Source organism: Dromaius novaehollandiae, chromosome 10, assembly GCF_036370855.1.
Source record: "Dromaius novaehollandiae isolate bDroNov1 chromosome 10, bDroNov1.hap1, whole genome shotgun sequence".
NCBI lineage: Eukaryota > Metazoa > Chordata > Aves > Casuariiformes > Dromaiidae > Dromaius > Dromaius novaehollandiae.
The window spans coordinates 16,847,905-16,861,149 of NC_088107.1; the positions used below are offsets into that span (position 1 = coordinate 16,847,905).

General features: G+C 37.9%; 1 protein-coding gene and 1 long non-coding RNA gene across 6 annotated transcripts in view; one reads left to right on the forward strand and one right to left on the reverse strand.

Annotated features, from left to right (window-relative positions):
- LOC112991095 (uncharacterized) overlaps positions 1-13,245 on the reverse strand; it is a 69,331-nt gene that overhangs the window by 24,616 nt on the left and 31,470 nt on the right. The window contains exon 3 of the long non-coding RNA XR_003261217.2: positions 6,580-6,686. This is a non-coding gene — a long non-coding RNA (uncharacterized LOC112991095). The remainder of the gene's footprint in view (positions 1-6,579; positions 6,687-13,245) is intronic.
- The window catches only part of LIPC (lipase C, hepatic type), a 64,978-nt gene that overhangs the window by 9,977 nt on the left and 41,756 nt on the right, over positions 1-13,245 (forward strand). The gene's annotated exons all lie outside the window — the stretch shown is intronic.

A 13,245-nucleotide genomic window follows, 5' to 3' on the forward strand; every position in this document is an offset into this window, starting at 1 on the left:
AGGAATCATAACTTTTCTAGAGAAGAAACTTCAACCAGCACTTCAGAGAATATGTCTCTGTACACCCTCTGGCTTGGTAGCGTCAGTGTTTGTAAAAAACACAAAGACGACTCTTAAATGAAGCAAATGGACAAAACTTACAGTTCTCAATCCAGCTCCCAAATTAGGTAAAGCTATGCTGCTTACTATTTTAATCTAATTTATAGCTTGAACCTAGTGATAATGGAAGGGACTGCTGTCTACACTGTATTATCCTTCAGTAGCTAGGAAAGGGCACTCCATAATTTGCTGAGCATGGAGACCTTGACATCGGGAATGTTAGGTAGCAGAAATGAAAACAATCACTGCAGAGATTAATTTAGAGAGAGAAGAAACTAAAAACAAAAGTGCAACATCCTGTTCTACTGGAGAAGAATCCCCGCACCTCCCTTCTCCCAAACTCACCTCTAGCATCTTACTAAGTCCATAGGATGTGCACTTTGGATTTGTTTGCTTTTTCTGTTATGATTCTGTGCCCTTTTGTGTCTTTCTAGTCCTGTCTATGAAGACTGTGGATGTCAGTATAAAAGCCCACACCTTTACAAGAAATAAAGTGCTAGTCAGAGAATTCCATAGAAGATGTCTGTATGCCCTGAAAAACGTATCTAGCCACTCATTTAAATGTAATGTTACTTCAAGCTGATATTCATGGGCCCACCTGAAATATTTAAGCTATTAAGTACTTTCCATCTATGAAGGATCAATGTTAGCTCTTAAGATGGCTAAACTAAAAAAATCGTTTCTGGCTTTCGCATACTCTGAACGTGATAGTTGTGATCTGAAAAAAAGAATGAAATTCTCAGACACGTGAGAGTAGCACTGCATCAGCTAAGGGACTAACCACACTGCGCAGAGAGTGTATGCATTAGATAAGCATTTAGCGCTCCGCAGCTCCAGCACATGTCATTGCTTCTGATCTCCTCTTTAGCCATTCTGGACCGAGTCCAGACTAAGCTGAACAAATGAGTCTCAGGTCTTTAATAAGTGATTGAAGATTTCTTTTAAAGTTACTCAGGAATCTGCTCTAAGTAACACAGTTCAGGTCTTGATTACCTTATTTTTCTTTTTCAAAATAAACACAGCCAAACAACTTAACTGTTGTACTACAAGGTTCTTCAGATTCCTAAACTTTCCAGACAGAAGATATTGTGGTTGAAAGATCCTTTTACTTCAAAATATCGTTTGATTTTAATTTGAGTAAAGTTAACAATGATTGAAATTATTCTACCTAAAGTCAATTTTTATTAAAGTCAGTAGTAGATTTCCCCTTGGACTCTCTGCGAGCTGATGATGCCTGGAAATTTCTACCTTAACTGCATATTTTCTGTTCATGGACGGAGCTACTCATTGAAAAATGTAGTAAACCAATGTTTTCACTCTTGCTGAGCAGCTGGTTAGTTCATCAGTCCATAACTGTGTCCTTGAGTAAGCTTATTTGACCAATTTTAGGCAATCAAGTTTAAATATTCTTTGCTCTTTGATTTTTAGAATGCCCCCGTATCAGGATAACTAAATGAGACTAAGAACATGAGTTTTGCCACATTAAGAACCTAACAGAAAATCAAATACATGTATTAATAAAAGGGGAGTGCTGACATTCCAGATCTGTTCTGCTCTGGAGAAATCTGAGGCCACAGATACTTGGGGTTCGTGTTTTTTACTCAGCCACTGTACAATGATGGCAGGTATCTGTTCAGCACTTTTAAAAGTCAGATAAAGTCAAAGGCTGTAGTTCATTATACATTTAGTGACATTAACAACCTCAGCCAACCTTGTCTCAGGCCACTGGCTGCAGTCACTTCATAAGCCTCCCTGTTGTGCCACTATAGCTGCCTTTACGGCCAAAGCAAAGCAGTGGAGCAAAGCAGACTAGGAAACTGATCCAGCTGAAAAATAATCCTGTTTTTTCCTGGTGATCCCACTTTTTCCCTGATCTTGTTCACTGTGCAACTACGTGACCAGCTGTGCTGGGATAATGACAGGGACTACACGAGGTCAGGAACAAGTAGGTGGCAGCAGGAAGTGGAAGAGAGCTGCTTATGGTGGTTCAGGCAGCACCAAAGCCAAATGTTAATATTATTAGAAGCCAAATGTCTAATCAGGGTTAATTAGGAACTTAAGAGCCTAACCATGAGTGCCTTAAATTTTCTTAATTTTTAACCTCAATTAAAAAATACATATTTATGCAGTCTACAATACCAGGCTTCCCACCATCCAATTTAGCAATAATAGGGCTTAAAAAAAATCCATACCCTTACACAGTTTATCAAAGAGTATGTGATAGTAATAGCATTATTAAAACTGACAAAACTGTGGAAGATGCTTCCCACATTCAACTGAAGTATAGTCTTTAAAGGGCATTTTTTCCCCCTCTAATTTAATTTATTGGTTTCTGAATCAGCAAAACAAAAAGAAAAATCAGAAAAAACCCTGATTTTTCATTCCAATAACAGCTTATGAAACATTGTAAAGGTTTTTTTCTCTGGCTAGTGTTAATAATATTAACATTAGAAAGATCTAGAGCAATCTCCTTGAAAACATAATTATTTTCTGCACTATCAGCAATCTCTTAGCCAGAAAAAATAAGAAATCTCGTACCTTGGAGCTCTTTGGATACTTGCTCAAATTAAAGCCTAGGTTTCCTTCAGACTTCTATGTATTTCAGCAAACTAACCATGAACAAAAATACAAATATTAGAGAGAAAAGGTTTAACTATGAATAATCCAATTCCTACTGCAATTGCTTTCTTATTATTTCTAGTTTTAACAAAGCTATTTAGCTAACAGTATAAATCATGGTAATAATGGAATTCTGGTGTAATATTTTTGAAAGCTCTTTGCCTTTCTTTCCCTCTTGCTTCCTCAACTCCACTCACTCCTTTTTCATTCACACACAAGTACAAACTTCATTCATTGTGTGTGATCACTAAAAGCAGAAATGTGAAGTCATGAGCGTCCCTGATCAGACGTGCACAGAAACAAAATCTCTATCCTTCAAGGACAGAGCAATTTCTGTTAGGCATTTTGAAGCCAAGGCAGGTCACTGAAGTTATTATTAGCTCTAATTAGCACTCCCACAAGCTGTTGAATTCTTTACCTGCAGCCAAAGGGTACTCAATATGGTGCATCTTTGAAAGAATCAGAAAAATAGCTCCTCTTTAGAAACCAGAGACTATTGCATGTGAAACGGCTTTTGGTAAAATGGTATCTGATCCATGTACCAAATGATGTATTGAAGCAGAGATCAGATGAAACTGTTTCAAAACAAAGGAACTCTACAAATGCCTAACCAGAATCTTAACGAGAAAAGGAAGACATCTGGCCTTACTAATTATAGTGGTGCTATATTTTATACTTTCTAGTAGGTCACAGACAAATAATTCATACCCCGTTCTCAGTAACAACACTGTTCTTTTAAGTTATTATTTTATGTAGCAATTTGAAGACAAGTCTATATGAAAACTGAATTCTCTCTTCTTATGAGCAACCCCCCATGAGAATTACAGAGATCTGAACTGAATCACAGAGCGCCAAATAAAATACTGATTCCCACTTGCGAAACTGGCTAAAATCTGATTAAAGCCCAGTAAGCCATCACTTTTCTACATTAGACAGATTTCTAACAAAGTACCGTAACAAGGAAGCCTGGCAATAGCTCTCATTAGTAAAAGGCACTGCTACTTTACAGAAAGAACAGCAGAAGGTGAGAGGAGAAAGAAAACATATGTTAAAATCAGCTATTTTATTGGGTCTACAAGATAATCCACAGCAAAGTCTTTCATCTAAAAGATAAATTTTCTATAAAAAAATAAGCACTACTGTAACAGGAGTTGGAGAGCAATATGTTATGAAAGTAAAAATAATGAAATGTTTATTGCAGAACCTAATATGTAGGACCCGGCACCTAAAGGATTCATCTCCATAAACAAGCCACTATCCTTGATGGCAACAAAAAGGAAACAATGTGAAGACTGAAAAAATGCAGACAATCCGACATGTCTCCAATTACTATTTCTTGCAAAAGTGAAAAGCAGAGTGAGAAACAGAAAAAACACTGCCCCTGCTTGCAGTGGGCAAGTTCTTCTTTGCCTAGAAGAACGTAGGCCCAGCACCTAGTAACTAGGCAAGTGGCAGCCCTTCGTTACCTGCAAGTGCAACGGACAGGCAGGGAGTAGCTAACAAGGGCTAATATCCCAATTAGGGGGTGCCTGTGTCACTTTTCATACAGTCAAACGTCAAATCGTACAGCTGGGAATATGGAGCCTAGGATATATGCTAATAGTGCTTCCATCAGGGTGGTGAGATGCTACGTGCCCTGCTTTGTGGCTGCAACGGGCACCCCTTTTTGACCTTATGCCAGCCTTAAAGTGCCACCCTGAAATTTTAAATCACTTCCCATTCCACAATTCCAAGCACAAGTAATATTCATGTTCACAATTTTAGCGTGACCAGTATTATTACCTCAACCTCAACTGCAACACCAAAAAAATCAAGCTTCTAGCTACTATCAGACAGGATTCAGTGCCAGGACTGAAATCCATGTTTAACCTCCTGGTTCCATTTGAAGCCACTACTTTGCCATTTTCTTTGCTACGCTACAGACAGCAAAGTATTTCTTCTGACACTAATATATAAACAACATAAAATATTAGCCTTCGCTTCCTCAGTAATACCACTATTAAGAAGATAAATCAAGGTCACTTTTTCATTAGTGATATCCACTTTTTGAAAAGGAAATGCCACAAACTGAGATATGTGACCAGATGCCAATGAAATCTCTGTCATTTTCTGTAATCTCCAACAATATACAGCTGTAGTATGTTCATTATTGAGACACTTGGTTTCCTGACACCAGAGCACAGCTACAAAAAGTAGCTGTATTTCTGGGAAAGTAAAACTCACAAGATCATTTTTTCTAGTATCATGCCACCCGCTGAAGGGTGAAATAATTGCCTGCAAGTACGTTGAGTGTTGTGTCATTTTGCTAAACTCATTAGAATAATGGGAAGTGTGGAACTAATTCCCTAGACAGCAAACTAAAATCATGGCTTGTAAATGCCGTGATAGAAGTTAATGTCAAATTTATCAGGAACACTTCACTTCAGAAATGCAGTAAGACGAAACTCTCCACAGGAACAGGCATTGCTAACTCATAATCAACTTTCAGAAAGAACAGAATTTTCCAAGTGATTACAATGATTCTAACATGGTTGGATCATTGACAAGTCATTCGTAAGGTTACAAAGTTAAGTAAAGGTTGCCAAGCACTGAGAATACAATAGGATGCCCAGGATGTGCATTTAGAGCTTCCATTTATAGATAAATAGGGGCTAGACAGACTGAAAGAATGAGGATGGTACTTATTTTAGGAGACAGTATATACAGCTTCTGTTTTAACAAAAAATTTCAACAAAACTGGAGGACTAAAACCAAAAATACATATTCCTTTTGATATATCTTTTTTTGTTAATGTCACTATTCTACAATGAGAGATCATGATACTGGTATCTTGAGACTAAAAATCATGTGTACTACTCTGTTCACAGAACAACTTTAAAATGAATATAACCAAATCTGTAATTCATATTTATGAGCAAACAAAACTCAGGTGTGTGTGAGCTCCGCATTTCACTAAGGATTATTAACATTATCTCTATATCATTTTCACCAAGTTAAAAGAGGTGTTGCTGTTACATCTTTGAATTTTTTTCCATATAGCAGAGTTAGAATATGTGAATTCAAACGCTTAATTCTACACATTAATATACCGTAAGAACAGCTGTTAGCTCTGAGAAGGAGTTTGACTCTAAGAATTTGCTTTGGCTGTGTATTTAACCAGCATCTCCAGTCAGCCAGTATGACTCTTGGTCAACCTGGAGAGTCAGCACATTAACCAAAGAAAGAAAATCCAGGGGATTATTAAGTGTACAGAGAATAAACAACTACAGCATTTTAGACCTTGGTTTTCACACTGGATCCATAAAGTCAAGCTGCCTAACCTTATCGTTGTCTTTATCATCTATGAAACAATGAGGAAAACAATACTGTGGTAGTTACACATTTTAAAATGACAATTTAAAATGTCAGTCTTTACAAAAACTATTCTGTACATGAAGAAAAACATCTTTACTGTTCTTAGCAAACTTCTCTATCAGAAGAATTATCACTTCTTCCTTTTTTATCAGCTTTGATTCATACTCCCTACAGTGTATCAGTTACATTTGGGCCACCACAAAGCTGTTACACTAATCATTATCTAGTTACCATGGACTAAGATGGTAAGCGGGACTGGAAAGCGGATGAAGCATTTGCAGTTTCCGTTATTGCTAAACCCAAACATTTCAAATCCTTAACTTTTTAAAACTAAGATTATGGTTCTCTCTGCTTCCAACTTACTCATTAGAACTCATACGAACAAGAAATGCTTCGTAACATAGGACAATTTTTTCCAGACAAGGCATTTTTATAGTCAGTAGGAGAAGAATGATCACGAATAAGCAAATGACATGGTAAATAAAAGCCTAAATACATCATTCTCACCTGATCTTTCAGGTTCCCTGATGATTCTTCGCAATCCGTTCCATTCCAGGCATAAATCACACATAGTCCGAACTGTGGTAACTTCCCCATTTCTGTCAAGTTTGTTCCTGGAAAGAAAATAAACCAATAAGAGGAAGGAGACAAAAGTGAATTGGTCAACAGGCTTAAATGTAATTTACATAAAAACATAGACGTTTCCCAGTTCTGACCAAAGTCAGAAAAGAGAAAAACAATTACTGAATGCATTACTACCTAAAGACTAAGATCCTAGAAATGGGCTTCACTGTTGACATATACTGCTATCTCAAACAAGTTCTTAAGTAACATAAATGATGCATCTCTCTGAATAGTTTCTTGCATTGAGAAGTAGCTAAATAAAAATTGCATGCAATGTTCCTAAGCAGAACTTCTAATAAAATACTTCTTTACTACAGCAAAGACTGGCTGTCAGTGCCGCTCACAATGTGGTGGCAAAATTTGAATGAAAATAATATAAAGCAGCATGCCAACAAAGGAATTTGGAAACAATGAAAGAGATTTATACCTCTTCTGGGTTATGGTTTATTCTTTGTTGGTTTTAAAAATAATTTTAATTCAATATATCATTTGCTACTGAAAAAAAGTACCTCAAATACAGTAAGCATGAAAAAGGACCCAACATTCAGTTAATAGTAAGACATTTTTTACTTCTGCTTTGCTTTTGGTTTTAGGCACACACTCCAATGTAGTATTGTGACAGGTAATGAAAACAAAACAAGGAATTTCATGCTTAATCCATGGTCTCAGCTTCCACAAGGACATGAAATTATACACCCATTTGTATGGTGGTTAAGGAAAAAACTTTTAAAAAAAATTTTTTTTAATTTTCTCTACTATTTCTTCTCCACTAGCAGCTACTCATCTTGTTACAAAGAGTCTCATACTCCACCATCCAACAGATGCAGATTATGTCCACATTAGCAAGTACAATAATAATACAGTGCAATAAAAGTAGATCTGCAGAGCAAAACACTTGGTTCTGTGACCCAGTTCCCCCACTACATGCACTTGCAGTGGGTACTACTTTGGACTGGTTCTAGTCCAGTCCCATGCACAAATGCCCATTAGAAGCTGGAGCATGTTAGGTGAGCTCCTAGAGCACAGGAGTTTGGTGTGGTTTAATCTGTAAGGACTCTGCTTTGTGTGCTCTTAGATCACTCCACAATATGAACCAAAGCATGGTAAGATCAGGAGATCTACTTTAAAAATGCACGCCTGATGAGTACACTCATGCTGATGCACTCCTGAACAACATTTATGTAGGTGCACCCTACTCATAACTTGATTTAAGCAAAAAGTTTCAGTTCTCCTTTCACAACACAACCAAAAGGCATGCTCAAGCATTCACTCTTGCAATGTAAATTAGCTTGGGAAAATAGACATCTTAGAGGAATCCTAATTTTCCAAAAAAACTTCCTTGAATATGGTCTCTCCATTTTAAAAGTAGGCAGATATGTCCTAAAACAACCCTCCATTTTTTTTCTAATTTAACTACAGTTTTACCAACATCTAGTTCTTTAACATCCTAGCAGTCAACCTAGGAAATAATACTAAGAAGGCTCTCAAGCTAAAATATATTCTATTTTGCAAACAACAATCTCAGAAGTTTGAAACAGTTCAGCTGCTCCTGAGAATCTACTCACTGCAAAACTACCTCTGCTTCACAGGTCCATTTACATCTAAACAGAATTCCCACTTATCATTTTCATGAGGTAACGTACCCTGAAAAAGCTATTCTCATAACATGAAACATCTTGATTATACCAAGAAAATAATCATCATGGCAGCACTTCTCCTACCTTCAACAAAAAAAAGCTATTTTACCCAAAGCATTTATCTTTGGGAATTCAGCACAACAGAGCATATTTCCACTACAGCATACAGAGAATTAGAAGAGGAAGTATCAGTATCAGAGGGGAATAAATACTGTATAGGTCAAAGCCAGTTTTTTTGTTCTTTTTCCTGTACATAGTCCACACCAAGATCAGTGCTAGGAATGGAGCCTAAACAATATGACAATATGACTCTAATATGACTTTTATTTTATAAAAGTAAATTCACTCCCGATTAAGACTCAATAGCAGTAGCTTGTGGGAACTTCCCCCAGGTTTGCGTTTCAGAAAGGAACAGTCAAACTCTAGGCTTGGTTTCAAAGCAGTTTCCATTATATTCATACCTCCAGAATTTGGTAAAATTCACGATCACGTGATTCCAACTTTTTCCCAGCTGGCCTTCATGCAAAATGACTGTTTTTTTTAAATAGATGTGTATTGGCTCCTACAAATGTCTGATGCCAAACAGTAGCCAATTTTGGCAGATCACAGCAAATCATTTCCTTAATACTTATCTGAAGCATCAGGAGATCACCTTTTCATTACCAAAACTTTACAAAACTTTTTAAACGAAGTAAAAAGGCATATCAAACATCTACTGTCACACAGCACGTACAATTTTATGCTGAAGCTGGATTCTATTTAACAAAAAAATTATTATTTTATAGATTTCTGGAGAACAAGGTTTATCTTGCAAATTATAAGGAACCAGTAACTAATGGGTCTTGGAACAGAAACTGAAATGGTACAATAAAAACTTAGATAATCATTGCATTTCCAGATATGTTATCATTCAAAAACAACGCTGTAAGGGGATGTAACAAAAATGAATGGTTAACTGTTAGTCTGAAGAGGACTTCCATTTTTTAAACTATGCTATGCCAGATCTACAGTATATTGTTCCTTTATTAAATGATGCTTATGTTTAACAAATTTTACACTCTGGTGACTGAAAAACTTGAAACAAGTGGCAAAAAACAGATATAACCTAGCAAACCTTTTCAGCACTGTGAGATGGTATGTAATTTTGTTGAGAAATTATTGTCAGAAAAGCCATTCTTCTAGCAACAACATCCTTGTGCAGTTTTACCTCTCCTTTATTCTCTTTCCCTTGACGGAGTGGCTAGAAAAATGTTTGCACAGTCTCCTCCACCTCCTCGAAGTTGAATTTCTTTTTGAGGAAATTTCCCAAACCTTTTAAATACAACTGCCTCAAAACTGCGTGGTTTTACATTGACTCCATCTAGTATCTCTCTTCACCAGCCGCTCCCCGTTCCCGTCTCCCCAGCAGGCACATCCCCTTCGCAGCACACCTTGCAGGCTCTTCCTGCCCTGACCGAACGCCTCAGAGTGCCAGTCACAACCCCACACCTGGCTACCTGATCCCTGTGACTCACCCCACTGAAACACACACTTTTCCTTCTAGGGAAGTTATATTTGACATTCCTGCTAAGAAAAGAAAATAAAAGCTGCACATTAACATAGGATGAATGAGACCATTTGAATCCTGCTGGCACCTAGCTCTGTGCTTGGTTTCTCCCGCACATGCTTTCTCACGTAATTCCCTTTCATTGCAAGGCTCTGGAGAACATCTAGGACCTTTGGAAGAACGAGACAAAGTCTCAACAGTCAGGATATAGGCTCATTTAAAATAGCTTTGAAACATGGCCATATCCCTAAAAATCCATTCTTGAGTCATTTTATAATGAGCTAATTTATAAATAGATTTAGAAAGAATTTAGAACGCCTTCATCTTATATATAGTGAATATCTTGCTAACGACATTTTATTTTTAGAAGATTCTTTTGCCTGACAATTTCACAGACTCTGCTCAACTAGTCTCCTGATGAATTCAAATTAAAAACATGGTAATTAAATACAGAGGAATATTTCATCCTGTCACAATCATTGGTTGTCTAGAACATTGGAAGCTGTTATAAAGAAACTGACTTGTCTCCATAGCAATGAGAAAGATACCTAGAAACCTGCCTGTGCTAATTGATCTGTTGCAAGATAGCTTTTAGAGGAAGGTCCAGCCATCTAGGCAAAGACCAGACATCCTGCATCAGGTGTGACATTCGAAGAACCATAGAGTCTCTCATTCCCACTCTATCACCAATTCACATTCCAGTTTTTATTCCTATTGCCACTGTCCTCTCTTCTCCAAGGTACCCTAGAGATGACTGGCATCAGCTAACAGTTCCTATGATGCATGTCAGGTTGCCCCACATACAAATACACTTTGTCCACAATTTGTAGAATTTAGAATTAGAGTAAATCACAAACAGAATAATATTATAGGGAGCTCCCCTAAAAAGCTTCCACTTAATTTGCTGAGCAATGGTTTTATCAGATATCCCATAAGCAACCTGAAGCTTGTCTGTGTCTCCAGACTCCAAAGCTCCCTGTTTCTTTCTCCACAAGATACCCTGCCTTCCTTTTCAGGAAATATATTCCTTCTACACTGTCCTACTGAAAGTTAACATTGTATTCAAGTTGGCAGACAGGTCAGCTCTTGTGTCCTCTCTGAATACTGCTGTTATCGGACAGGCCTATGCGTCAGCAACATCCTCCTTAACTGCCCACTCCCAGTGCCATGTGCCTAATCACTACAGCATTTCGCTCAAATGAATGATGTACAGGGAACATGCCTTAGGCATGTCTGGGCCAAAACTAACACAGCAGTAATAGGATTTAAGCTCATAAAAGATCTTAAGCATATTTCAAGACTACATTGGCTTTTAATTTATGCCTCCAGATAGAGTTATCTGTCACAGTGGCACAGAGCAGAAAAAAACACAACACCGGCTAAGCCACTGGCGTTGCAGGCACGGGAGGGAAGGAGGCAGCCTGGGACTGCTGCTGCAATGGATGCAAATGCTTGTCTTTACCACCTACGCCATACAATACTTATCACATATGTATCCGTGCTAGGTTGTCCAGGCATGTTCTCTGTACAGCAGCACACTTCTACTGACACATTCACACCTTGCAGAGCCAAAAACAAGATTAGGGAATCTGACTCCGCTGTCATCTGTTGTATGGGAGGTTCTGGAGCCTTCAGTGCCAATGAACAGCTCTCCATCCTAGCTGAAATGCTACAGTAAACTTAACTAATTAGTATACTTTACTGCCGATCCACCTTCAACAGAACATAACGGTTGTTCTTTGATTGCAGGAATAAAGAAATTGAATTAGCAGAAAATCTTTTGGGTTGGGACCATTACTCACTGTGTATGTCTGCCCAGCACGCAGCCCTAGGCAGCCGCTATCCTTTTGGATGCTTTTGTGCTACAGACAGTACTTGACATGGTTCCTGTCCAAAGGAATATACAGTCCAAAAACCTGATCATAGAAAGATTACATCTTACACTGATAGATTTTGGTTTATTAATAAGCCATTGGAGAAAGAATGGGGGATCTGTAAAGATTTCTTCACTCCTTTTCCCATTTTGCGTTCATTCTACTCCCAACACAGACTGGCTTAGGAACTGCTCTACATTACAGCAGGTAGCAACATCCCTTTAAAGGATTATGGATCAACCAGGGACTGCGCTGTTTCCACTTGGACTTCAGTCTGGCAGAAACACAGCTAGACTGGCAAACCACATCCAAGAACTTCTGGCCTCATGCAATGTAGTTTCTTTCCCCTTTGTGCCATGGACAAAAGAGATGCATGAGTATGGACTAGAATTTTATTTCCTAACTGCATGCTTATTGTCCCTTTATTCTCTACTTCTCATATAAAAAGAAGGGATATTTTAATTCTACCTAGAGTTTGAGGGAAAATATTTAAGTAATATTTTTTCTTTCCCATAAATATATCAGGCATTTATTTATTTCAGATAAATAACCTTTCATTATCTGTATTTCCCTCCACAAGTATCAGGAAAGCTGAGCTGGGAAAGCTGGGATTCTTCAGCAGACCAGAAGCAAACAGATGTATCAGTTTCACCAGGAACCATCCTGCAGATGACTGTAAAGAATCTCTAACAGAAAAAAGGCAGCCAAAATGAGAATAATTGAAAGGCTATGTATTTTGGACAATTTTGTTGTTGATATTTCATTTTACTTGATTCTGGGTAGAACTGAAAACATGTTGAGACACCATGAGAAGAAATGCAGACCTTGCGCTATCTCTTGCCTGATATCTGGGAAGCTTCCAGTGTGTTCCAGCATTAACAGCATAACATACTGGGAAATACACACAAAAATACGGTGATGTGAAATTTCCAGATGAGTTCAGTGTGGCAGATTGGGAAAGTTCAGTTGGTGAAAATGGGCGAGCAGAAACACTCCCAGGACAGTCTTTGATAATGAATCATTACAACAAAGGCTGTACCAGCTGCAAAGCTCTTATGTTAACCAACCTTTATTTTAATCATGAAAAAATATGTCCAGCTAGGGTGGCAGCTACAAAATGCATGTGGAGCAGAGCCTGTCCCCATAAAGAAGCCTATACCTGTGTTGAAGTAAGAGCATTTAGTTAGTTAATAAAAACAAAACGAAAAAGAACCCCCCCCCCCCGCCAAAGCTCTTGTCTCAGACTAAGTAAATGGCAAACCACCTAATGAAAAAGAACAATAAAGCTGAAAGATTGTGAAGGAAATACGCTCAGGACAAAATGATCATTCATTTTAAGGAATAATTCTCACTACATTTCAGCAAACGTGCCCCAAAGGGTGGCTCCAATGCAGAGCACTAATTCAAGGACTGCACAGCACTACAGAAAAGACATCAACTGAAAGGATAGAATAACAGCTGCATAAATTTAAAGTTAGAATACAGAACATTT